General features: G+C 37.2%; 1 protein-coding gene across 3 annotated transcripts in view; it reads right to left on the bottom strand.

Moving 5' to 3' along the window:
• Window positions 1-27,076, bottom strand: part of Prr16 (proline rich 16) — a 280,715-nt gene that overhangs the window by 199,978 nt on the left and 53,661 nt on the right. Inside the window, exon 2 of one of the 3 annotated variants that reach the window (XM_051163111.1) lies at window positions 21,338-21,451. The exons of the other annotated variants lie outside the window; for them this stretch is intronic. The gene's annotated coding sequence lies outside the window, so the exon portion shown is untranslated. The remainder of the gene's footprint in view (window positions 1-21,337; window positions 21,452-27,076) is intronic. 3 annotated transcript variants of the gene reach the window in all.

The following is a 27,076-nucleotide window of genomic DNA, read 5'->3' as shown; positions in this document are numbered from 1 at the left end:
TCCTAATAAACTACGCTTAAGGTGAATCTGCCTCTTATTTCTGGGTTGTTGTTCAGGGATGGGATCTCATGATGTTGCTATGTAGCCTTCCAACTCAACAAATTCTTGCTTCTACCTTCCACTAATTTCTCGGGCAGGAATCCCATCAGATATCCCTGAAAACTTCAGCTGTCATGATTTCGTACGCCACACTAAGTCTTTTCTTCCACTGAGTTTCCAGTTAGTTGTCTCAGATAAGGTACTCTATCACCCTGGCTTAATCTCCAATGGCTTTCTATTTGCCCTTAGCTGCTGTCCCAGGCAGGGCCCTTGTTTGCACTCACTGTGCTGACACCTCTTACTTTCTGTCAAGCAAATGCCTGACCACACTGCAAATGCAAGCTTACTCTCTGGCTCTCATGATGGCACTGCCACGCTTCTCTGCTGGTCCCTGTGGAGTAATGGTCTGCTTTCATCATTCTGCAGAGACTCCTACTTCCCTGGATAATTTCTCATGTCCTATAGTATGCTTCTTCCCTTATAAAATTTGTAGGCTGTCAGAGATCATGAATTGTATTTTTTTTTTATTTCTTCCAAGGTAGTTTATTTATTAAATAAACACACTGTGTCCGTGCTTGTTTCATGGAGCAGGAAAATGTCTGATTCTAGGTTCTGTGTCCACGACAGAGAAATTCTATGTTGCATATATAGAAAATGTATATGTGCCTGTTACAGCTAAAAGTAAACTAGTGGTCCTGGCAAGAGTGTCACCCCAGAGCATTTGCCAAGATAGTCTCATAGTGTGGTCTTCACTCTTGTGATTTTTGATAGGCATTAAAATCCTTACACTATAAGATAAATTGTTTTAAAAATAAATTTTCTTAATGATTATGGGAGACAAAATAATAAGGGATTTTTTAAAAGTGTTTTCTGAATGGCCCAGTCCTATGGCAGGTGACTGTAACGTCAGCTTCTGCCTACTCCCACACTTAGCCAGAGGATTTGAAATTTGAAGTCATCCTGGGCAACATGGCAACTTGCTGCCTCAAGAGGTGTTTATAAGTATGCAAGAGAAATACTTAATTTAATTGACTATATGTTTGTAAATATTTATTGACCAAAGGGTAAACAAATAACCCTTGAAAAAGATCATGATATAAGCAAGAAGTAAAATGAAAGTCTTTGAATAAAATGAATGATCCTCCTATAACCTTGGACAAGCATCTGTTAGTCGAGACATCGACGGGAATTACATCTTGCGGAGATAGTCTGATAGTCTATTATATCTCCCAAGAACTGGCAAAAACAGCATTCCAAAAATACCTGACAGCTTTCCGAAAACGTGCTGAATTAACTTACAAAATTCCTTCTGAGATGGTTGGTTCTGACAAGATAATCTCATCTACCAGAGAGTTAATGTCTGCTACAGAGCAACAAAAATCATGTTTTAAAAAAAATATATCTATTCCTAGTTGGAGATCATCTATCATTACAAAAGAATGTACAATTCTCCATTTTGTATTATCTTTCCACTACATGTAAGTGCAACAGAGATGAAACAGCAAAAATATTAAGCAATATTTTTATTTGCAATTTTTTTTTTATGATACAATGGTGGGGATGTGAGGAAACTGAGGTTGAAGAACCAGAGCGAGCCTTCATATGGTGTCTGTATACACCCATAAAGTATCATTTTCCCAGATGGCTTTCTTTTGGTGCCTTCAGGAATACTGTTTCCCATAAATACTGTGAATCCTTCATCAGAGCCAGTCACAGAGAGGTCACCCCTTGCCATGAGGGTTAGATCATCCTCACCAGCTCCACAGCCATGGTCACCTAGGGAGATTCATATATATATATATATTTTTTTTTCTGGGTTCTGCTTCAGACCTGTTGATCCAGTACCTCTCTGATTGGAACATGGAGATGTATGCTTCTCAAAAAATAGCCCGATAAGAGGATGTCTGGCAATTTCAGGCCCTGCTATGGCAGCACACTGCCTGTCTATATGTCTCAGTTTTTCTGGGTTTTACAAACCTTAAATGATGACATATATACAAATAAGAAACTGCATCACAGTGCATTTCATAATCATCTGTTCACCTCATTTACGCAATTAACTGATAACAACTGAAAAAAGCAGTGTCCACGTATATTCATTTAATTGTATTTAACTTCTATCATAAGATACTAAAAATGTATCTTCCCCTGAAGCCTCCTTCATAGATATGGCCAAGAATAGTTGATTAGGGAATAGAGTCGTTATCAATGAATAGTACCTTGCACCAAAATGATAGATCATTTCTTACAAAAGGCTGATCTGTAAAAGATGGTAAGATCTATTTATAATAGCCTGCCCTCTGTGAACTCAATTCGAGGCAAGCATTCTCACTCAAGAGTCAGATGCAATGAGTAAAACTCCATGACAGGCAGGAAGGCCAAAAGAAGAACCACATCAAGACTCACTCCCCTGGGGAATAATAAGTCCTGAGAGCTAGGTGTGTTGCCACGACTCTAAGCAAGCAGCCTATACTGAGGTCACAAAGACACGAGCACAGGCCCAGCCATGCAGACAGGGCATGTATTTTTTTTTCCATTTAAGTTTTCAAAACAGTCTAACAGTAGATGTGCATGTATCCCTTCTGGTTGAAAGGGTAGTGTGACATACTGGACTCCGGACAATAGTTTTATTCTTCTATATTCATTTATAAGATGTGATCAGTGTAAAAGTCCAACACAGCATGTTAACCTAACAAGAAAGGCCAAAGCAAACTGCAGAGAGTGTATACCTTGAAGATGCACAGAAATTGAATATACCTTAAAAATGAAAAAAGAAAAGAAAAGAAAATAGTTGAGAAAATTTCCAGGACCTGTAGGAATATATATATATATATATATATATATATATATATATATATATATATATATATATATATATATATATATATATATATTTATTTATATATATATATATATTTTTTTTTTTTTGTCAACTTAAGAGTACTACAGCAAAGATCAGAGTGAAATCTAAAATAGCATAGCACTGGCTAAGGTGGAGTGCAGTGCTTCTCTGATGGAACCCACGGAGAATTAATTCTAGACTACAGGGAAACTGTTGGCAGTCACTACTTCCCAGAGGAAGAAAAAGTATGGTCTTAGACATGGAAAAGTTGCAGCACAAAGTCCTTGCCCTTTTGAAATGTCTGAGTTCTAAAGCACATGCATGCACTCACTATTTTAAGTAAATCATTGTTAGGATAGAAATAGATGTTTCTATTTCTGTATGGTATGTGTGTTGTTTATGAATGTACAGGTGTGTGTGTGTGTGTACCCTCATATGTGATCATTCATGTAGAAGACAAAGGATTGCATCATATGTCTGCCTCTACTGGTTCCACATTATTCATTGTTGCTGTTGTTCTTTTTGTTTTTCAAGACAGGGTTTCTCTGTGTAGCCTTGGCTGTCATGGATTCACTTTGTAGACCAGGCTGGCTTCAAATTCTCAGTGATCTGCCTGCCTCTGCCTCCCAGAGTGCTGCGATTACAGGCTTGTATCATCTTGCCCAGCACTTCCACATTAGTTTATGAAACAGTTTCTCACTAAACCTGGAACTCAGTGTTTCTTTCAGACTTATTGTCTTGGAGTCTGTGGGGTCACCTGTCTCTGATTCCTGGCACTGCTCAGTAATGTGTATTGTTTGCAGGGCTACTAGCAATCCAGACTGAGGGCCTCATACTTGCACAGAAAACACTCTAACTACTGCCCTATGTCCAAGGCTCCTCCTGCTCTTATTTTTCATACATTCATATAACCGTATCTTAAATCAGTACCAAAAAGATTTCCATCCATGAATTATACTCCTCTTTCAAGATAATATTGAATAGTATAAGACCAGGAGGTTACAGAATATTCTTAAAAATAAACACAAATATAATACATAAAAATCAGCCAACATGGCAACTTTTTATAACGTCCTGGGATACTTCCTGGTCAATCTTACCATGTTTTTACATAACAGAATGCTCTATAGTCCCGGTGTGATGTGCAATTCAGCCTTGTCAGAATTCACGGGGGAAACCATTTGCAATAAATTGAAATGTCAAAATACTGTAAAAGAAATCTATGCATGACATAATTGTAAGGTTAACTGCACGTATAATAAGCCCAATGCTCAAAACAATGAAGTAGAATGAGATTTTTGGCAGGATTGGGCTTTCAGGAGATAAGTACTGGGTCTTGAAACGTGTTGTGGCAATAACAAAGCAATTCGATAGAAAACAGTCTACCTTGTATGCATCAGAGAACACTTTTAAGTTTTAGGTACAAGTTCTACTTCATATAGAAGAGAAACATAAGCTAGAAATCAGTAGGAGACAAAGGATCTAAAGTAGTGGTTCTCAACCCCTGGGTCATAAGCCATAGGAAGTCGCATATCAAGTATCCTTCATATCAGATATTTACATTACAATCTATCACAGTAGCAAAACTACAGTTATGAAGTAGTAAACAAATTTTATGGCTGGGAGTCACAACAGCATGAGAAACTGTATTAAATGGTATCAGAATTAGGAAGGTTGAGAACTCCTGGTAAAGGCACTCCCACTCCTCCCCCCAGTCTTATTTCTCAACACACACACACACACACACACATTTACATGTATGTGCGTACAATATATATAAATGTGTATATGTATATAAAACCATATTTTAAAATTAGTGTCAAAATGACAAAATTAACCAATGATAATCAAATATCTCATTTTCCCATATTGCATTTTAATGAGTTAGAAATACAATATGGTAGAACCAGTCTTTTTGACATCATTTTTCTCCTGATATATGCAAGGTTGATCATTTGAACTACTTTGATAGGCTGGTTTCCACAGGCAGAACATGCCAATGGCAAACCTATCAGAATTACACCTGACTTCTCAGCAGAGACCATAAAAGCCAGAAGGGCCTGGACAGAGATCCTGTAAACCCTAAGAGACCACAGATGCCAGGCCAGACTACTTTACCCAGCAAAACTATCAATAACCATTGACGGAGAAAACAAAATATTCCATGACAAAAATAAATTCAAACAGTACCTAGCCACAAATCCAGCTCTAGAGAAGATACTAGAAGGAAAACTCCACCCCAAAGGTACAAGATACAACCAAAACTACACAGGAAATAGATAACTATACCATAGCAAAAATACAACCACACAAATGCTCTACTGGAACCAACATCAAAATTAAGACTCTTAACAGTCACTGGTCATTAATATCTCTCAACATCAATGGTCTCAATTCTCCCATAAAAAGACTCAACGGAATGTATAATTGTAGTAGTTCCCACTTTTAAACAAGGTGTCCCAGGCTTCCTACACTAAAAGATTTTCTTGTTCTTGTTAACTTCTGATGGATCACACATGGAGTCACTGAGCACCTCAGCACAAGGTGAAAACACATGTGTATGAATGGCTCATTAGCCTCTCAGTGTCCGAAAGTTCTCCCTGGCCATCCTGTCACTCTGCAGATCAAAGCTTTCCAATGGTAGCTTACTGACACAAGATATGAAAGGGTTTAATGCTAATCCTGTGGGTTTATATTTCCAGAATAAACAACGTTTTGCATTTTACTATGTCACAACTGGACAATGCAAGCTGTATCACATGCAAATTAACTTTAAAAATTCCTCTAAAATATTGGTTATTGAAAATTTACTGTTGGTTAGGTAATTTAGATAGTGTTAGAATTAATTGTTAATTTGCTTTCAGTTGAAATTAACCTTGAATTAAAGCAACATACTGCAAAATCACAGTCACAGTACAATGATCACTTCAAAATTTCCAACATCAAAAACAAGTCCCATGCTTATCTTACTTACTATCTTACCAAATGTATGTTATTTCTTTGTCACTACAAATTTGTTTATATAAAAAGAATCTACTTCCTTATATTCTTTAAATGATGGATACTTTTGTTTGTTTTAGGACATAGTCTGTCTAAAGCAACTTTTAAATGGAGAACACCTAATGTTAAGAGATTAGATTATTCCTTCAATCACAGACATAGGGGAGGGGAGAAGGGGGAAGTGGGAGGAAGGGAGGAATAGGAGGAAACAAGGGAAGGGCTAACAATAGAGATGTAACATGAATAAATTAATAAAAAAATAAAATGGACATAAAGGCATATGCAATAATCAAAAAAGAGATTAGATTATTTTATGCAATAGTTCTCAAATTCTGGCTCTTACATATTAAAAATTGAAGAAAGTCATGAGAAAATCTTAAGAATATTTGTGTATGCTGGTTAATATTAAAGTTTATTTTATAATTTCCAATGGAAATTCTAATCCACACATCCAGCGTGCTTTCCACATTCTGTATGTTTTAGGTAAACTCAGGAAGAATAGGTAGATTGTAAAAGTGCTCTTCCTCAGGGATTTGGGATAGTTATCTTCAAAACTGGGGAGCTGGTTGGATTAGTGACTCACTAAATGTGCTTAGTTGTCCTTCTTTGAAGGAAAACTTAGAAAGTCTTGTGTGGCACTTTTGCCTACTCACTTGGTCCTGTCTACAAGTAACATTGGGCCCTATCTAAGAATTCTTTATAGGCATATATGCACTGTGTTAGTGACCCATAAAAGTCACAGTTTGTTCTTTTCCTAAATAACTCTAAACATTTGCAGAAATTTACATACAGGCATTTGACCCAAAATAAATGTGAATTATTAAAAAATGTTCATCACATTGTTTTTAGGTATACATCTCCTATATTTGTAAATCATTTATGTGTAATTCCTTATCATTGTCTTAAAAGAACCTGTACTATATTAGAGAAAACAATTGCAAATATAACCATTTTCATGAAAGAATAAACAAGACAAAGAGGCATTAAAAAAAAAGAATTCTTTAAAGAGCTGCACAAAGAAAAGTTTTCAAGGATGTATATTTTTAAAGACTTTCTACATTTTCTAATAATACATGAAAATGTTTCTTTATAGAACCACATGTTACCCTGAGCTGTGGTTATTACACACATCCAGCAATGTGTGTGTGTGTGTGTGTGTGTGTGTGTGTGTGTGTGTGTGTGTGTGTGTATAATTTTTGAAAGCTCTTGTCTATAATGATATTTTTAAGGTAAATGTCATAAAATTCATTCAGCTCTTAAAATCAAGAAAGAAGTGATCCTTCGGAGTTACTAATGTGCTGGCTTTAAGTAGAAAGAATTATTTGGAAGAATTAATTACAAGTTTGAAATAACAGATGGAATGCTTTCACTGAGATGACCTAAGTAGGCTGAATTTGGCGCCAGCATGAGGATTGATTGAAGTACATTATGAAAGGAAAGTAATAGTGAGCTTCAGGCACAGCAGGTGTACAGCGTCCTTCCTTGTATTGATAGCGTTCCAGGATTTTCCCCATTCAGCAGAGAAAATCCACAAGAATTAAAGACAACGGCAACTTCAATTTTATTATCACCCGTTCATCCTATTGCTGAATTTTATTCTTTTTCATTTCCTCTTTCCTTGATTGCTAAGGAAACAGCGTGGTTTTCTAATACATAGTTTTATTTTCATAGAAGTATTGCCCATGCTATATTTGCAAAACTGAATTATTTTAATTACCCTTCTGTTAAATCTGTTCGTAATGCCATGGTGACAGGCTATCAAAATCCTGCTGCAATCAGAAAATCTTATACATCTATAGCTACCTCCTTGCAGACTTGTGAAGAGATTATTGGAATAAAGCCTTCCACAGTAGGCAATAACATGGACAGCCTACAAAATCCTCTGGCAAATTCTTGCACATACATCTGATCCTTGCTGGACATTTATTTGTGCACTACCCCATTTAGTCAAGAGTTTCTCATTCAGTATGTTTCTTTTATTTATGATGATTACACCCAGTGATTACATCAATGAGGTTGTTATTTCAAACATGATTGATTTGATATGGAGAACTGAAACAGTACTAACCAAAATGAAGAAGGAACAAAAGAAAACGGTTTTGTGTATATCTGAGTAGACAACCTTGTTTTGCCTTGAAAGAGAGGAGATTTCCAGTTTTGAAAACTAGATGCAACAGTTGCTCTGGGGTTGACATTAAATGTTCGATAAGAACATCAGTTAAACTATTGTGCTGGTCAGATGACCCTTCAATCCATTACATAGTGAGTCACACTTTCCTAGTCAATAAATTAACTTTGAAAATAAGTTTTAAAAAGGTAAGAGAAAGCATTTTAGAAAAAAAAAAACTATGAAACTTTTTGGTGTCTACACTGAAAAGATCGGCTGAGGAAACCATCAATTGAAGGCAGAAAGGATTGATTCTGGCTCCTGCACTCCAGGGTTTCACTCCTCAGGAAAGGGAATATGTGGTTCACATATTACTGTAGACAGAAAGCACACAGAGAAAGAAATGTGACGTGGCTTTCTCCTGTCTCCTCTGCCATTCTCCCCAGGCACTTAGCTATGGGATGGTGCCACTAATGCCACCTCCATGGCAAGTTTTCCCTTCTCTGGTGAATCTACTCTGGCAATGCGCTTGCAGACCCACTGGAAGCTCTTAGTGATGTAAGCATCATTCCAGTCAATCAACTAGACAGTTTGTATCAGCCATCATGCTGAGAAAACTCAGGCCTATATATTTAATTTTCAGAATGATCATACTTTGGATAAACTGAGGAAAATTGCAAGAAAACCTTTTTTCCTGAATTTGGGGATAATTGCATTGTGTAACAAATCATGACCCAATCTGCTAGGTGCCTCTCCTAATCTAATGTATAGAACGAAGGATACAATTGTTACTAGTGTAATTGAAACATTACATTACATTTCATTACATTGAGCTGAAACATTACATTACAGTGATTTTATTGATCCTGGGGTATCTACAGTATATTCTAATCATCACTGCCCTTCTGGCATCAGATCGGGTATAATAATAAGTTTATTCAAAAGTTTCTAAGAACTCTCACCTCTTACATACTTGACAAGCTGATTTATGATGACAACATGGAAAGATGATCTTCCCTTTGATACTTTGTGGTTGGTGTCAATTTCCGTGTTGTGGAAACAGGACGGAAGCCAAGGTCAGAGCACTTAGAGTCATGGGTCTCCTGCCCAGATAAAAATGTTTTGAACAAGCTAGAGAAATCCTCAGAACTTTCTATTAAAGGACAGAAGTTGCCCGAGTTTTCTGGCCTGTTCTGTGCGGTGATCATGGGGAACTAAAGGCATTCAGTCATGATCAGGGAGCTGGATAGCTGTACAGATTAGCTCAGGATTCTGGTCTGTTAGTGCACATCGTAACCAGTATGTCACTAGCAACACACCCTGTATGTCTCTAAAAACCAACAAGAAATGAACGGTGAAAAGCTTTGCGAAGAATTAATTTCTATAGAATAAAATAAAGACATTTCTTCTGCAAAATTTTATAATACTAAATACAATTTTATATTAATAAAAAACAAATGCAAGATTTGAATAAGCTTAGAAATTAACAGAAATATCATATTCACACCATAGCAATTCAAACACTAATGAAAAATACTAATTTTGAAAATGACAAGAATTTTCCAAAATTATTTTTAGCTAAAAACACCCAAAAGTGCAATTATAGTCCATACAATCAGAAAATATACTCCTTGTCAGTTTATATTAAATAGAATACAAATGTAATATATTCTGAATTATAAAAGAATAAATAAATATTATTTTCCATTAGCTGTTTTAGTTTCTAATTTTATATACTGTACTACAATGCCATAGCCAAGAATTTAATGCTTACTTTACTGTTAGTATACTTATGTTTACTTTTTTGATACGCATTAATGCTAAGCCCTAGCTCCTAATCCAATGACTTGAGGTAATACAATAAACCAAATGTTTACTACTAAAGTCAATGTCACTACCCACGCTGGCTGAAGAAGCCATTAGAAGCTTTTGAGAGACACAAATTGATTTTCCAATCAGTATAAACTTTAGAAGTTCACTAAATCATATGAAACCTGTGTAACTGCAGCTGGCCATGGTGCTAAACATCTGTGGACACAGCAATCAGGAGGCTGAGATACTGACATCCTGAGTTTGAGGACAGCCTGGCCTACGTAGTAACTTCTATGTAAGCCTGGACTAAAATGATTGGTCCTTTCTCAGAAAAACAAAGAAATAAAGCCTATAATCTACTATGAACTAGGACTGGGGCTACCTACCTGAAATCTTAAGAAGAGGGAGGCAAGAGACTGAATAGTTACAGGACCATCCCTAGCCAGGTAGCAGCATCTCATCTCAAGTAAACAAACACTGCAACCTTATTCAACAGCCTTCTACTACTATGATGATTACTTATGCCTCCAAAATATCATAGGAAATTATTAAGTGGGAACTGAAGGAGACTGGCCTTTCATGTCCCAACAGTTAGTAGGAAAGCTCTGTGTAATGCTAAATGAGTGAGTCCTTGGATGTTTGTACATCGTTGGCTGGGCTCCTGGTGAGAATCTCATTCATACAATCTCACAATAACATCTTCTTTTCCTCTTAAAATTTTATTTATTTTTTAAAATATATTTTATTCATATTATATCTCTATTGTTATCCCATCCCTTGTATCCTCCCATTCTTCCCTCCATCCCATTTTCCCCTTATTCCTCTCCCCTATGACTGTGACTGAGGAGGGCCTCCCCACCCCCGTATATGCTCATAGGGAATCAAGTCTCTTCTTGGTAGCCTGCTATCCTTCCTCTGAGTGCTGCCAGGCCTCCCCATCCAGGGGACGCAAGGAATTCCCAAAATCTGTGGACAAATGGATTGAACTAGAAATGATCATAATGAATGAGTTAACCCAGAAACAGAAAGAGTCAAATGGTATATACTCACTTATATCTGGACACCAGCCCAAGGGACATGTCCCATGAAAGTCTTCACTTACCAGGAAAGTGGGAAAGAGTGGAAAACTTCCTATTGGGACTCTAGGTGAGAGAAGCAAGGGAGAAAGGGGGAAATAGAAGGATCCAGAGAGTCCTAGAAACCCACAAGAAGATCACAATGACGGGCGGTTCTGGGCCCAGGGATCCTACTCAAACTATGGCACCAGCCAAGGACGATACATGAAGTAAACGTCGAACCTCTACCCAGATCTAGCCAACTGCATAAAATGCGGTGACAACACCAGAAGGGTCTGACCATGCCCTAGAAGCCCGTCATGTCTTCCCTGTGGTGAGCCATCAAATCCTTTGATGAGGTCTCCACATTCACGCACTCTCCAGTTCTGCACCAACTGCAAAACCTCCAACGTGATGGCCTTTTCCTACTGCTGCATGTGCATCCGAGGAATCACTGGCACTCATTAGCCTACACTAGGGTTTGAACATGGTGACATTTGAGGAAACAGAATTTTAAAGTTGGCTTTTCCGCAATACTCAAGGGAAACCAATATGATTTATCATGCATTGATTACATGTCATGCTCTATGCCAGCGGAACAGCAATTTGATGAGACAGTTCTTACTATCTATTCTTAATAGATAATTAATCTAAATCTAAAACTAAGTATGTGAACTTTAGATCCACAGTTAGTTAATGAAGAGAGCTGGTGGCAAAAATGGACTGCTTGTGCTCATATGTGAGATTTTTAAACACCAAAATCACAGAAACGGAGAAGGGTGCTTCCCAAGAACCAAGGGTAGATGCACTGGGGAGATGGGGGCATAAACTTGTGTAAGCTCTATATACCTAATATGGAACAACCACTATAGTTTACAACACTAATGTATTCTCTACTGGTAATTTGTTTAAAGGGATGACTTTTACATACTCTGATCACACTACAATTGGAAATATATGGCTGAAGATAGAATTCAGTTGGAGAATGCCTGTGTTGTATGGATAGATCTGGGTTACATGTCTGGCAAGTAAAAACATAATACACCCAGGTAAGGTGAGGTATATATAGGTTGGTAAGGCTGTTTGAGGCAATCATTTCACAATGTATGCATATATAAAAACAATGCACTTTATACCTTCAATGTATACAAGTTTCATTGGACAAGTAACATAATCAACGAAAGAGAAGGAAGTGAACAGTGGTGAGAGTGGCTACAAATTATGAGTAAAAAGATTAAAATTATGAGTCACTTCTTGAGGTTTTTTGTTTTTGGGTTTTTTGTTGTTGTTGTTGTTGTTGGTTTGTTTCTGGTTCTTTTTTTTTTTTTTTTTTTTTTTTTTTTTTTTTTTTTTTTTTTTCCCCAGACAGGCTTTCTCCGTATAGCCTTAGCTGTCCTGGACTTGCTTTATGGACCAGGCTGGTCTCGAACTCACAGTGATCCACCTGCCTCTGCTTCCCAAGTTCTGTGTAACCATGCCTGGCACTTTCTGAGCTCCTATCCACTTCCTGAGCTCTTATCCACTTCCTGAGCTCTTATTCTTCCCTGTGTGGCTACATTGCATTAAAATGTGCCAATAATGAGGAAGAAGGAATAAAAGAAGAGGAAAATAATGAAGAATGTTTCTGTTTTCAAGGTATTGTGTCTAGGGCTTACACCAGTATTAACAAAGTGTTCTCAACTGTTTCTGTTTCACAGATGAAGAAGCTGTTCATGAGTGACACCAGAAGCAAAGTGCAGGCTTGTCTAACTGAGAAACCATGCATTATCAGACACTCTTGTGTCCATGTGCTGGGATGCTCATGCCTTCCATCACTCCTAACCCACATGATGCAGAGGAAATGCTCTTGCTCTCAGAAGGAAGGGATGTGCACCCACTTTCTGGAACTTTACTGTAGTTCTCCTCATCAGCAAACCCAAGAAGTCCCATGGTCTCAGGCTTGCAAAGTTATTGCATTCATATTTTGTCTAATACTTCTCAACTCTGTTTTATCTTTGACCAGAGCTAAGGAAAACTATTCAAACTCAATGAACAAAACCATTATTTCTCAGAAACGAATGCACAATGTGTTGAAGAACACATTTAGACTTGTTATTAAGCTAAAATGGAGGAACATGTGCCCCAAGATGCTTGCAGTAACAATGGGACTGGATATGATGAAATGTCCTGTGGAATCCCTCTTCTTCCTGATAATATGCCTTTGGTGTCTTCTGCCTAACACAGATGTTTCTTCTTTTATTATTTACTTAACGTCAATCCTCTTATCCCTTTTCCCCTCTGAGTAAAGTTTGTCCTTGCTAATGTGTTCCTGACAATATAAATCCCTTTATGCATTCTAACTGTATTCCTGGCAGAGAGACTCATACAGTTCATTGAGTGATTATATAATTTTAGTCCTCTGGAGTAAAATATAAGCTCTTAGAGGCAGGAATCTGACTAGCTCTACTTGGTACTGTACCCTTAGTTGCCTAGCAACAACTCTATGTATTGTGCCTGCCAGTTAGTATATGTTGAATTACTTAACTTACAAGTCAGTAATCTGTAGTTAGAATTGCATATCTATGGCCATGAACCATAATAAACTTTAATGGATTAATTCCTTCATTATTGATCATTAGACATCATCTTCTATGTAGTCCAGGATGACCATCAACTTTAGATCCTTTTGACTCCAGGTGCATGTCACTAGCATGTTCGAAACTCACTTGAATTGAAACAGTTTTCCACTGTATGTCTATTAGCCTCAACTTGCCTACATCATATATCTCTCTGACTGTGTGTTAGTTTTCTCAAAACTGACAATGCAAATGTTCATTTTAAAGAATGAAGAAGTATATGCTCATACCTCCAGGAAAGTATTAAAAAGCATAAGATATATAAACCAAACATCCTTGTCTCAGAGCATGATTAACCTAACAAGTGTACTAAGATGTTCAGACAAGGTGAAGACATAAGGTTATAACGGCACTAGATACTGATAATAGAGATCTCACTAAGGGCCAGAGATGGGGTCCTCAGACAAGAACACAGAGAGAAGAAAGGATGCCGTGGTCCTGGGCAGGAAGAACATAGAGGAGGCATGGCTCCAGGATAGAGAATTGTGTAAAACAAACGTGAAGGAAGGAGATGAGGCCTTCTTGGTTCCTGTGTAGGCGAAAATACAGTGGAAATTTTCCACACAAAGGAAAATCTTAGCTTAATAATGTTTCTAGTGCTCACCCCGTGACCTCATATAATGAGGTAACCATAAAGGTAGACCACACTCCCAACCTTTAACCATGTAAGGAGAACATCCTAATACATTTCTCTAGGAAATTTAGGTATGAAGAAAACAAGCAATTCTGTTTTTTAAGAAAGATAACTGAGATTTATTACAGAAAAAAGAAACAAGAGAGAGAGACAGAGACAGAGAGACAGAGAGGGACAGAGACAGAGACAGAGGGGGGGACAAAGAGTGGACAGAGAGAGAGAGAGAGAGAGAGAGAGAGAGAGAGAGAGAGAGACAGACAGACAGACAGACAGACAGACAGACACACAGAGAATACATATATGACAAGAGACTAAATGGGGTATCATGCTTCTAAGGCGAAACATGTTAAGACTGTGCAGGTTTGCAGCAGTCAAGAGCCAGGGATCAAACTCAGTTTAGTGCATAAAAATAGCCAAAGTAGAATGTGTGGCAGTCATGTACCGTTTACATCACTGTCAGTTCCCTAATTCTACATCACCTCTCTCGGGCAGTAGCAAGCCAGATGCCAGGAGGATGTTGTGCCACAATCAATCCATGGAAAGATAGTACACATCAAACTCTAGCCTGTTTCCAACAGCACCTATACAGACAACTCTGAGACAGCATGAGAGGAAAGGAGCAAGACTTGAAGAGTAATTATAGCATTTGATATTTAATAATAAAAACATCATGTCAACTAGGAAAAGCAGGGACATTATTAAATTACTGATCAGTACTCGCCCTGCTCTGATCCAAGTTTTTCTTTGAAAAAATATATAACAATAATGATTTAAATATGTACAATATTTTCTTCTTTGCCAATAATAATCCATTGCCAATACTTACACATATATTTTATTTTTAAACATTTGCCAAACTGTAGTTGAAGGCAGTCTAAATTTTGGGGAGAAAATTATGAAAGAATAATAACAATGTAAGTAAATGACCATAAGCATCAATTTATCTACCTCTGAAAAGTAATGTTGACACTGGAGTAGTTGGAAAAGGCAAGCAAGACACAACTGGTTACCTACAAGATGTGAGTGGCAATGTTGGTTATGACAATTTTGTTTGTCATATTGTTGCATTCTTTAAAATTTTCATGCAATCATTCGATGTGCTTGGATCAATTCATGCTCCATCAATTCACTCTCCTTCAATTCCACACTTTCCCCCTTCCCACTACTCCATCCTAGTTGCACACATTGTTTTGTTTTACCCACTGAGTGTAGTTGGTGCTGTCAATATGTACCATGGGTATAGGGACAGCTACTGGATCATGGGTATCCTCCCAGGAATTGTACCTCAAAAAACCTGACTCTCCCCATCCCAGAAGCCATCTGTTTCCAGCAGTTTTTTTTAGCTGGGGATGTAACTTCATGAGATCCTTTTGCACACATGCTAGGGTTTTGTGTGGACTGATCTTACACAGGTCTTGGGGTTGTAGTCCAAACTGCTGTGAGGTCATAGGTGCAAATTCTTTGTGGGTTACATTTTTACCCCTTAAATCCGGGCCCACAACTTACAAAATATCCTCACTCACATCTCTGTCTCTTTAAACAGTAGTATCCTTACCACCAGAGGCTGAGGAACTGAACCCTAAGTCCATGACTGCACAAAGTTAACTCATAAAAATTCTGCTCGTTTTTCATCATCATTACCCATCATGTCAATTATTGATGTACTTATAAAACTAGATAAATAAACATATCTACTGTCTTGACTGTCTCACCATATATCTCTGGTGAGTGGAGAGATACACAAAAATCATACATAAATAAGCCTAATTTCTGAAGCAGCAAGCATTATTGTACCCATGTGGACACAGAGATGGATCTGTGTGTTCTTTCAAAAGCTTGTGAGTCTCAGAATGATAGGATGTAATATTTGGTACCGGAAATTTTATATAATTTCAAAAGTTGCTCACTTTATTCACTGTGGGGACCAGCATTCTGCTCTTCAAACCTCTTGTGACAGGTACAACACTTTCAACTTCACATTCTTGTGGAAAAAGACAAAAGATAATTCAACGGAAGAGTGAAAACTGCAGCATAATGAGAATGGCTTATCTCTCCAAGGAACCATGGGTCTAAGAACATTGGTAAAGGACCCAGGATAATGAAGACCACAGACAGAAGAGCTACTGCATCTTTCAGTTTTGCCCCATGGACAGGCCAGCTTCTTACCCTATGAGGAGATGATAAGTGCTGAAGAAGCATAGTTATGCTTTCTGCCTTCCTCTGCAACTGTTACGTCACAAAAATTTACAAATTGATCCCCCCTCACCTTATTTACCTCTGTAGGGTATGTGTGTGTGTGTGTGTGTGTGTGTGTGTGTGTGTGTGTGTGTGTGTGTGCGCGCGCGCGTGCGTGCATGCGTGCGTGCGTGCATGCGCGTGTGCGCTCCTACAAGTGTTTGGATGTCAGGAGACAAACTTGGTTGTCATTCACCCACATGGACCATCCACTTTGTTTTATGCTAATAAAATATTTTGCTTTCATGTGAGACTCACCAAAACTTAGCCGCCTGGCCAGTGAACCCAAGGATTCTTCTATCTCTTCACCCCCAATACAGAGGTTACAAAGGCAGGCTACCACAACTGGCTAATTATGTGTGTGATGAAGACGGTACTCAGGTCCTCATGCTTCTGTTATGAGCACATCATTGAGTGATCTCCCTTCCCAGTCTATGCATTACCAACCTCTTTGGTACTTCCTCGAAAATAAGTAGGTATCTATGTACATAGCTTTCAAAACAAATAATGGTAAAAGGAAAGACCCCACTCGTGAAAGTTTTCCTCTGATCTCCACATGTGCATGCATTCAAGTACACACACAGACAAGTACACACACACAAACACAAATATATGTGCCAATGCCTTTCAGTGAGATGATTTCATTCCAGTGTTCACTATCAAGGGCAGAGAACTCTAGCTGCACCCTCATTACCACTCTGAGAGAAGTGCTTTCAGTCACCCGCACAGAGAGTATGAGGGTAAATAAATAAATAAATAAAAAGGAAAAAAAAAACAAATAAGAATATTCTGTAATATTGTTACACCTAATAAATTTAACAATAGTTTTGTTAAAAAAAAAAATCTGTTACTCAAGGATAAGGGCAAACCTTTTAACAACCAGTGGATCCCTGCTAGCTAATCACAGACTATCCTAACAGCTGTATTTCAAAAATATAAGGTAATAACCATTTAACTAATGAATCAGAGAAAACATATTGATGGTCTTGAGAATCTATGGCTGGCGGTGAGGTGGTCATCTTTTACACTACACAGAAATGTTTCCTTATTTTCAAAACACAGGATATACATCTTTACTGATGTGCAGTAGCTAAGTATTAACTGTATTCATATGTAAAGGCACCCCTCTATATTAAAGGAGCCCTGGTGATTTGATTAGTAGCTGGCACATAAATGTCAGTTAAGCTAAATGCAGAGACATAATACCACAGTGGTTTAAAACATGGGCTATGCCACCAACTGTGCAAAATTGTTATTAACTCCAATATCTGCACTTATAAAATGGCAATGATAAAACACTCTCAAGTAATGAGAATTAATAAAGTAATACATGAAAAACACTTTTCCCAGTGAAGGCTCAGTAAATCTGGTACATGTCTACCTTACTACTAAAAACCATATCTTTATCTAATTGTACTGTCAAAACCAAGGAAATGTAGAGCCTCCAGGTGCATGCTAAATTAATATAAAATGAAACTGGGAAGAAGATAGCTCACTTATAATGTATTCCTTCAACTTTAGACAGGATTGAAGAACAAGTTTATCTGAAAGGAGGTATAAAACATGAGGTTAAGTATGCAGCTAGCCAGTGTCTTTCTAACTATATTTTAATGGTATGAATAACTCACTTTAAGTAAAATAATGTCTTAGTGTTCTACAGGTGTGAAGAGATACCATGGCCAAGGCAAAATCTTATAGAGGAAAGTGTTTAATTGGGGCTGGCTTACAGTTTCAGAGCTTTAGTCCATTGTCATCATGGTGGCAAGCATGGTGGCATGCAGGCAGGCAAGGAGCTAGACAAGTATCTTGAGAGTTCTACATCTGGATCCACAGGCAGCAGGGAGAAGAGCAATACTAGGTCTGGATTAAGCATCTGCAACCTCAAGTCCACCCCCAGTCGCATACTCCCTACAATAAGACACTAACTACTCCAACAAGACTACACCTCTTAACCTGTCATGTAGAACCACTCCCTAACGACCAAGCATTCCAATATAGGAACCTGTTAGGACATTCCTATTCAAATCACCACAAATAATATGATCTTCATATTCAGTAGCTCATTAAGAAAACATAGAATTTTAGGATCTTATTATATATATAGCAAGGAAATCATAAACAGCATCATGGAGCATTATGTAATTCATTCATTTTTTAAAAATATTAAATGATATCTTTATTCTTACAAAGTTTAATCAATTTTTGCCATTGCTTTCCTTCCCCCTTATGGAATTAGTAAATTCCTTAAAATATAAAAAGTTTAATCATGCTTTTCTTTCAGCTCTATATTCTTCTTAGAACTCTTACTTCTAAGTTTGCTTGTTTTCTCACTTATACAAAATTCATGATCCCTTACGTTTTATTACTTTATTTCCTTCAAAGACATGAAGAAATGTTCACTTAACTCATGCACTCATGTCACTTAACAATGACAGATCAAGGGAATAGATTCCATACAAGTCCTGCTTGGTGAGCCTATGAGCTTGTCCTGACTGTGGGTGGGTGGATACTCATTGGAGCATCAGTGGCCAAGGCAAAGTTATATCACCAAAGTCTTCCCAAGCCTGATGACCTGATGGAAGCTGTATCATAGTGTCCTGACTTTACCTTCTACATCCTGCATACACCATTATCTTCTAAAACCATGTGAAGCTGGCAGGAGGCAGGAGAGACTTGGATAGCGTCTCAAGTGGGTGTTGCCTTATAATGCCTCCTCTGATTGGTCAGTAATAATGGACTGTTAAAATTATTGTAAGCGTAGTTACCTCTGTATTATTCTGATTATTTTGTTGTCACAGTGATAGGGTCAAAGATATTTTTGTCCCTGTGAAAGTCAGACCCCGCTCTCCACTCAACTGTGGAGAATGTCCTGTCCATTGGCTAGATCTGGGTAGGTGTTTGAAGTTTACTGCACGTATTGTTCTTGGCTGGTGTCATAGTTTGAACAGGACCCCTGGGCCCAGATTTGCCTATCATAATGTTCTTCTTGTGGGTTTCTAGGACCCTCTGGATCCTTCTATTTCCCCATTCTCCCATACTTCTCTCACCTAGAGTCCCAATAGGATATCCTCCCCTCTGTCCCACTTTCCTGATAAGTGAAGACTTTCATGGGACATATCCCTTGGGTTAGTGTCCAGATATATGTGAGTATATACCATTTGACTCTTTCTGCTTCTGAGGTCCCCCTCAGTCACAGTCATAGGGAAGAGTAGTAGGGGGAAAATGGGAGGGAGGGAGGAGTGGGAGGATACAAGGGATGGGATAACCATTGAGATGTAGTATGAATAAATTAATAAAATATATTTTAAAAAAGAAAAGAAAAAGAGCATTGTATTGGCACAAACACAGGCGTGTTGATAGTGGAATTGAAGACATAGACAAAATTCACACACACACACACACACACACACACACACACACACACACACACACACACACAAACACACACATACACAAACCCCCCCCCCAAAAAAAAGACTAAAAACCCGACATCTCGGTGCCATGCTGGCTGGTGACAGGACAAGTCCAAGAGGCAGAGACTTTGCCCACAAATCAGAAAGTAATATGTTCACATATATATAAAATGTTCCTTAAGATTCTAAGCTCTGCTGGGCAGTGGTAGCACAGGCCTTTAATCTCAGCACTTGGGAGGCAGAAGAAGGCAGATCGCTATGAGTATGAGGTCACCCTGGTCTACAAAGCAAGTTCAGAACAGTCAAGGCTGCACAGAGAAACCCTGTCTCAAACCAACCAACCAACCAACAAACAAACAAAAGATTCTGAGATGACTATGGGAGGCAGATCTCCATGAGTTTGATGCCAGCCTGGTTTACAAAGTGAGTTCAGGACACCTAAGGCTACACAGAAAAACCCTGTATCAAAGAAACAAACAAAAAACATTCTAAGCTGAATAAGTTGCCTGTAAAATATTTTGGAAGTCTGCATTTTAGGCAGGAATTCCCAAACATGTCTTATACATATTTTTATTACAATTATTGTTATTTCTTTGAAATTATAATCATATCCCCAGTCCCATTCATGTTTAATAATAGTTCCATCTAGGTTTTTTTCTTTCAGAGAAGTAATGAACAGGATAATTCATGGGTTATTTATAAAAATTATTTAATAACTATATGTGGAGTACTTTGAGAGAAATTTAATATTAAATTTAAAATATAGAATAGAATAGAATAGAATAGAATAGAATAGAATAGAATAGATAATTTTCTTAGGGAAAGCCACACATCTGCTAAAAATTTTAAGAGGCTGCTGAACTGATTAGAAATTCATGACTGTGAGGGGTTAGGAAGTTAAAAATACAGAACTAAATTATCTTATGCTATTTTCATGATTAGCAATGCTTATCAACTGGACAGGATCATGAGTTACCAAGAGGCAAGCCTCTGGGATTGCCTGTGAAAAGTTATCCAGATTAAGTTAACTGAGGTGAAAATACACACTTTGAATGTGTGTGGCTCCACTCCAGGGCTGCTGCTCAAACTGCAGGAAAATGAGAAAGCAAGCTGAACGCGAGCATTCACCTCTCTTTGCTTCCTGACTGCTTTCATGTGCACATAGTCCTGTAAAAATATATAATTAGAAACAAAAATAAATCTTTAATATAAATTAAAAACTTTTAAAAGTGAGTCCAAGGTGAATTGTATTCTATTTAGCTAGAAATGGAAGAATACTAAACCATACTATACTTCACCAATCAGAAGTAGATGGCAACATGATAAAATAGTTCCTTCCTGAATTTCATTTCTCTTTATCATTATGAAACATGCAACTTTGTTACACCCACAAAATTGGAAGAATCCTAACTTCTTATGATCTGGGTCTTGTTTCTGCAACAGCCACTAATATTGGATTTGTGGGGGAAGAACAATTTGGAGCGAAGGATTTTTAAATGACACTGTATTGTTGTCTGATATCCTCTGTAATGTATTTGTTTTACTTGTCTAAACTATATCCAAATAATAAGACAAAGTAAAATACCTGCTAAAACTAAGTTGCAATGATCTGGACTAGAAGTTCAGTCTTTCCTAAATTTAAAGCCAGCCAAACTCTGTGTGGGGTCATAGTGTAGAATCTGTGTAGCCAACAAATAATCTAGAATTTAAAAATGGTAAACTGACTCAGTAGGTTATATAAATATACATGTATAAATGAGGGAGACAGAGTATGGTAGAAATAATATAGATTTGGTGCTCATCTGTGAAATTCTGAAAAAGGAGAAAAATAATAACCATTTCAAATATATCAAACATTAAATAAGGTATTTCAGAAATTATAAATAACTAGACATGATAAGAAACTATATATGGTTAGTTCCCTTGAAGAGTATGAATTGTGTTAGAGGGATAAGTTCAAAAAGCCTCTTCCTTCATCTGCTACCTTTTCTCATTGAGGATATTGTGGATTCTTGATTAGTTGAACTTATGGTACAATCTTCCTGCTGTGATGTCAGGTAGATGTCATGGCTGATGCATCGATAGAAACAGAGAAAACATCATGTCCAGATGGTGATGCCTACAGATATTCACAGGAGCTGGGGAGGCTTTCTTACTGCTTTGTAACAACTTTTCCCTCCTCACACTGCTTTCCTGCCCATACAAACATTATCTGCCTGATCCAGGCATGAACCTTGCCAGCACCACCAGACTTACAAGGATTGGCCTTTGTGTACATAAAACGTGAGTTTGACCAACAGGGAACCTATGAGCAGAAGTGCCCAGAAGATGCCATACCTCCAAAGATGACTAACAGAAATATTAATAAGAAGAGATGGAATGGTATGGAATGGTATAGAGACTTCATTGTACTACACAGACTGCTTCAAAAACTTGTTGTTTCACATACAAACACCGAGAACCATAGTATTGCTGGGTTATGATGGAGGAATGCATTGCTATTTTTGCTACAGGAGGAAATGTTTGAAACCCCCTGAAATGAAACATAAACCCAAACTAGTACCCAGTGCATAAGTTACAAACGACTGAATATGTAAGGTAATCCACAGCGGGCATTTGTTGCCATTGCATTAGTTGCTAACATTTATAGATGGGAGAGTTCATACAAAAGGCTATTGATACAGCCTTTTCTTAAAGGTCAGAGGATCTGACATTGATCTGGGGAGTCAACAGTTGTACCCTCAGAAACAGCACACACTGGCTCGGTCACCACGTTTCCTACCCTCTCTTTCTTCATTCATTTCTGTAGCTGATATATAATCCAGACATCTGAGCCTGTCACCTCTGGCCTAGATTTCTGCTTTCACAATAACTCAAAAGTATTACAGAATCCTAACAGTTATCCCAGATATCTCCACAAATGACAGGCACAAAAATTGAAACTATACATGATTGTGAGAAAAAAAAAATCCAAACCATGGATCTGTAAAGCCAATACGCTCCTTAGTGTCTCTCCATTAGAGGGTCTTGTCTCAACTTCTTATGTCATACACAGGGCACCTGAGACCCGCAGAGAGGAAATGCTAGAGGTATTACAGTGAACATAACACAGAGCTAAGCCCTGCTCACCTGTATCCTGACACCCTTTCAATCATGCACTACTGCTGTTAGTAAAATATTCCTTAAAAACACAAGGCAGTCAACTCACTCACTGCAAGAACACACTGAAGCCAGGCAACTCTGTCATGTAGACCGTGCTAATAAAAACAATGTTCTACAAATCACTTCTCAACTCTCCCTGGCACCTTATCTTGTAAATGTAGATAAATAGTAAACAGTTTATCTACAATTGCCAGAAGTGTACCCAACTGAAAGAATATATCCTGCTGTACATCGATTACCACAAAGGTACATTGCAACAGAATAACGTCCTGTTCTTATGGCAGTATCTGAGAGTAACTGAATGTTTCTAAGTGAACAGAAAAATAAGCATGCTCTTCGTCTCCTTTGATCCAACAGCCCTGTGTAAAAGTAACAGCACATTCATAAAACTACTTCACTCAGAAAAAAAAAATGTTTTATTTTATGACTCTCACAAATGCTACACAGCAGTCCTGAATCTAAGGTCTTAAACATGCTTTGAGTAATTTTGATTAATCTTTAGTCATTGTAAACATATTTTACAAAAAGTTTCCAGCAGTTATTCTTTCCCTATATAGGTAACAGCCAATTTTTAAGACTTTAATATGAGAAGAATTCATGCAGCTAATAGAAAAGAAGACTGTATTTTCATTCTCCAAATTTTTAATGAAAATCAGTTTAGTGTTTATTAGTATCAAATGAATAACTGCTAGTAGATAGGAAATGTAATAATCCCATGAAAAGTTTTACTGTGCTTTAAAAATGATGAGCTCATAATTCATAATTAAAAACTGCAATTAAGAATTTAGGTTGCATAATCACTCTTAATGATCATCTAAATTATCTTTAATCTTGATTCCATAAATAGTGAGTGCAAGTGAGATAAACAAACTTAGGTATCTACACAAGGGCGAGTAATAACATTAACAAGCCAACATGGATATACCTCCAAACAGAGGCATTTTCAACACTAAGTACAGACACTGAAGTGGATGCATATGAACTGTGCACCTCTTCTCATCAGTGATGTCTTCAATGGCATCTTTGGTCAGTCTTTCAGGTAATCACTACCATTCTATATTCTTACTCAGTTGTGTTCATGCATGGGGAAAGCATGGACTAATTGAATGCCACTTCTTAAATTGGATCCCAAACCAAAAAAAGAAAAAAGGAGATTTTTAGAACAACTAGTACATTTCTAAAGAACCACCAAGTTTAGTGAATATTGGTTATCACTTAACTAATGATTATTAGGTTTTAATATTTCACAATGTGTAAAGTAATGAAATATATCAACATGTTAATCCGTGGTGGAGAATACACAGACAAAAATTTCCTGTGGTATCTTTGTGAATTTTCTACAACTTTAAAACTACTCCACAATTAAAGGTTTAGGTAATATAATTAAAGAATTGCTGATATGCATGTCATGAGAATGCCCAATCTACTCTCAGATTAAAGAATGGCATACATTTAGCTTTGAGAAAAATATGTATTTTTTAAAGGTTTATCTCTAGCCTAAATAACATCACTTGTAAGCCTTAAAAGAGGCTGACTTGAGGCCATCAGCAGGTCTGAGGACTACTCCACAATTGAAGAAGTGACCAATAAAACACACAGCACAGGAAAAAACAGGAAGAAATGCCAATGATGAGATTTCAGCAGTTGTCCCAGGAAATCACAGAACTTCCTCTTAATCTGTGGTTACAAAGAGCATCCATAAAAAAGGACCAACAGGTAGATTTCTTAGATTCATGAAAAATTAGCCTGGGTTACAGCATGAGAGCCATTCTAAATACAAGGAAACAAAACCAAACAGAGATGGGGAGCATGGCTCAGTAGCACTGTGTTTGTCTAGCATATAAGGAGCTAGAATATTCATTTAACATATATATATATATATATATATATATATATATATATACATATATATAATCAATAGCAAAGTTTTTTAAAACTCATAAAAAGTAATGAAGAAGGAAATAAAGATCAGGAGAGTATCAACTGAATTGTCCTGGACTGCAGAGAGGAAAACACGTCTCAGCTGATGAACATATTTACTCCCAGAAGGTCTGCTTAGCCCTGACCATTAGCTGTACCCTGTTATTCAGGAATGTACACTCTATGTGTGAAATCACAATTCTAACCAGAGGCTAAATGTGTTATGGAAAGAATCATGAATAGAAAAAGTAAATCAGTTTCTGAATCTTAGGAAACAAATAAGTTGTCAAAATGCCTTAAGCAATAATTTATAGCCTCAAGGCCTATGGCACAATATACTATTTAATTGCTTGTCATTAGTTCTCAAGGGAGAAATGCACATTCTAATGGATATTTTGGTTTACATTTCTCAAGAAAATGCTAACCTCAAAACGAGAAATTAAACAGTGAATAGAATCATCCAAAACACTCTGGTTTCCATATAACAGTCACATAGTCCTGTATGTTGATATTTACTGCTCAAGATTAACCACAAATAATAAATAAAAATGTATACATTCAAAAAGAATATTGATAGAAACACATATAGAAAGATGAGATAGATGACAGATAGATAGATAGATAGATAGATAGATAGATAGATAGACAGACGATAGATAGATGGATATATAGATAGATCTCACACACACATATGCACATGTACACACACATCCATATCTATGATTCTGAATGTACTTGTCCCGTATCTCCTGTGTGCATGACTCTCCTTAATTTACCTATGTAAGACTGACATCCTCTTTTTACCAGAAGACATTGATGTGCTATGAATAAAGTTAATAATCATGCTCAAATAGCTACAACATTCAGGAAAAAAAACCTCCATCTATGTCTTATGACTGAGAGAAGGATACATGTTCAATGGGCATCAGCAGGGAGTTTGCTGTGAGATTGTGTCTCCTTGTAACATCAGAATCTAAACACAAAAAAGCCTCACCAACATAACCGCCCAAAGTGAGCTGAACAAAAATGACACTAACGGCCATGCCAGATCTGAGAGGAGAAAGCTCATGTGGCCTCTAGAGAGCAAAGGGATTCTGAGGCTGTGAAAAATACTCTTCTCCAGGGAAGAGCACACCAATAGGTAGCCCAATACCAAATGAGCATCCCTGAAAACATAGATACAAGTGACATCATATGGGCTGAGCAGGTTATACTTAGGAATGTATATGTCTATTCATATATGTATGCAACGATAATTAATTTAAAAAGGCCATGAATTTGGGAAAAAAGAAGGAAGGGGTTTGTGGGATGGTTTTGAGAGAGGAAAGGGAAGGTGAAATGTTGTAATGATATTTTAATCTCAAAAAAATAAAAGCATAAAAAATAAATTTAAAAGTAGGAAGATCCTTAATCCTGGCTTCTATGTACAGACAAGCAGATAAGCAAATCTTCCAGTCACCCCATCTATGAGTGCTCGTCATCCCAGAAAACAGAGTTTCGAAATGGTCCTTTTCAGTCTAAACTTCCACAATAGCAAGATGTGTGAGGTTCACCAACAGTGCACTCATTTCTAAGAAAACTCTAAACTTGGTCTTCACAGGTCTCAGCCTCTGGGAAGTCACACAGACTTTCAGAATTTAGTTTGAAAAGACTCTAAAAATGGATCAAGCACCTTTCCCACTCAATGTGTTAGCCACTCATCAAAAGGCCAAAAAGAAAAGGGCTGCTATGGGTACAGGCTTCACTACAGTCCGTGCATAAAATAGATATTTTATATATATATATGTCTGTGTGTCTGTGTGTGTGTGTATACACACATATATGCATATGTTAGGCTAGTTATCTGCTTCAAGCTGGCATATTAGTTATTATTAAAATTCACTATTTAATTGCATTACACTAAAATGATTATTTTAACACCCACTAATAGGTAATATAGAAATCACAGGGCTCATAATGTTTTTCTAGACAATTTAGAATTCCAGTTAAATGCTTGATAAAGATAGCATTTCAATTCACAAGCAATTCACAATACAATTTCATCAATTTTCCAATCTATAATAAAATCTACAGTAAGATAATTTCAAACATCTACGGTATTCCTTTCTTTTTTCTTCTTGCTTTCATTTTAAATAATTGACTCATATGCAGGATATGTTTAACTTCATAAGAACATATTATCTTACACTACAGCTGTTGCTGTTTTACTAGTGCCATGCTTCCTGCAGTCCTATGCTCTTCA

The sequence above is a fragment of the Acomys russatus genome, chromosome 20, assembly GCF_903995435.1.
Source record: "Acomys russatus chromosome 20, mAcoRus1.1, whole genome shotgun sequence".
NCBI classification, from domain to species: Eukaryota; Metazoa; Chordata; class Mammalia; order Rodentia; family Muridae; genus Acomys; species Acomys russatus.
The sequence above is the reverse complement of the archived record's forward strand: the minus strand, read 5'-3'. Positions and strand labels throughout refer to the sequence as shown.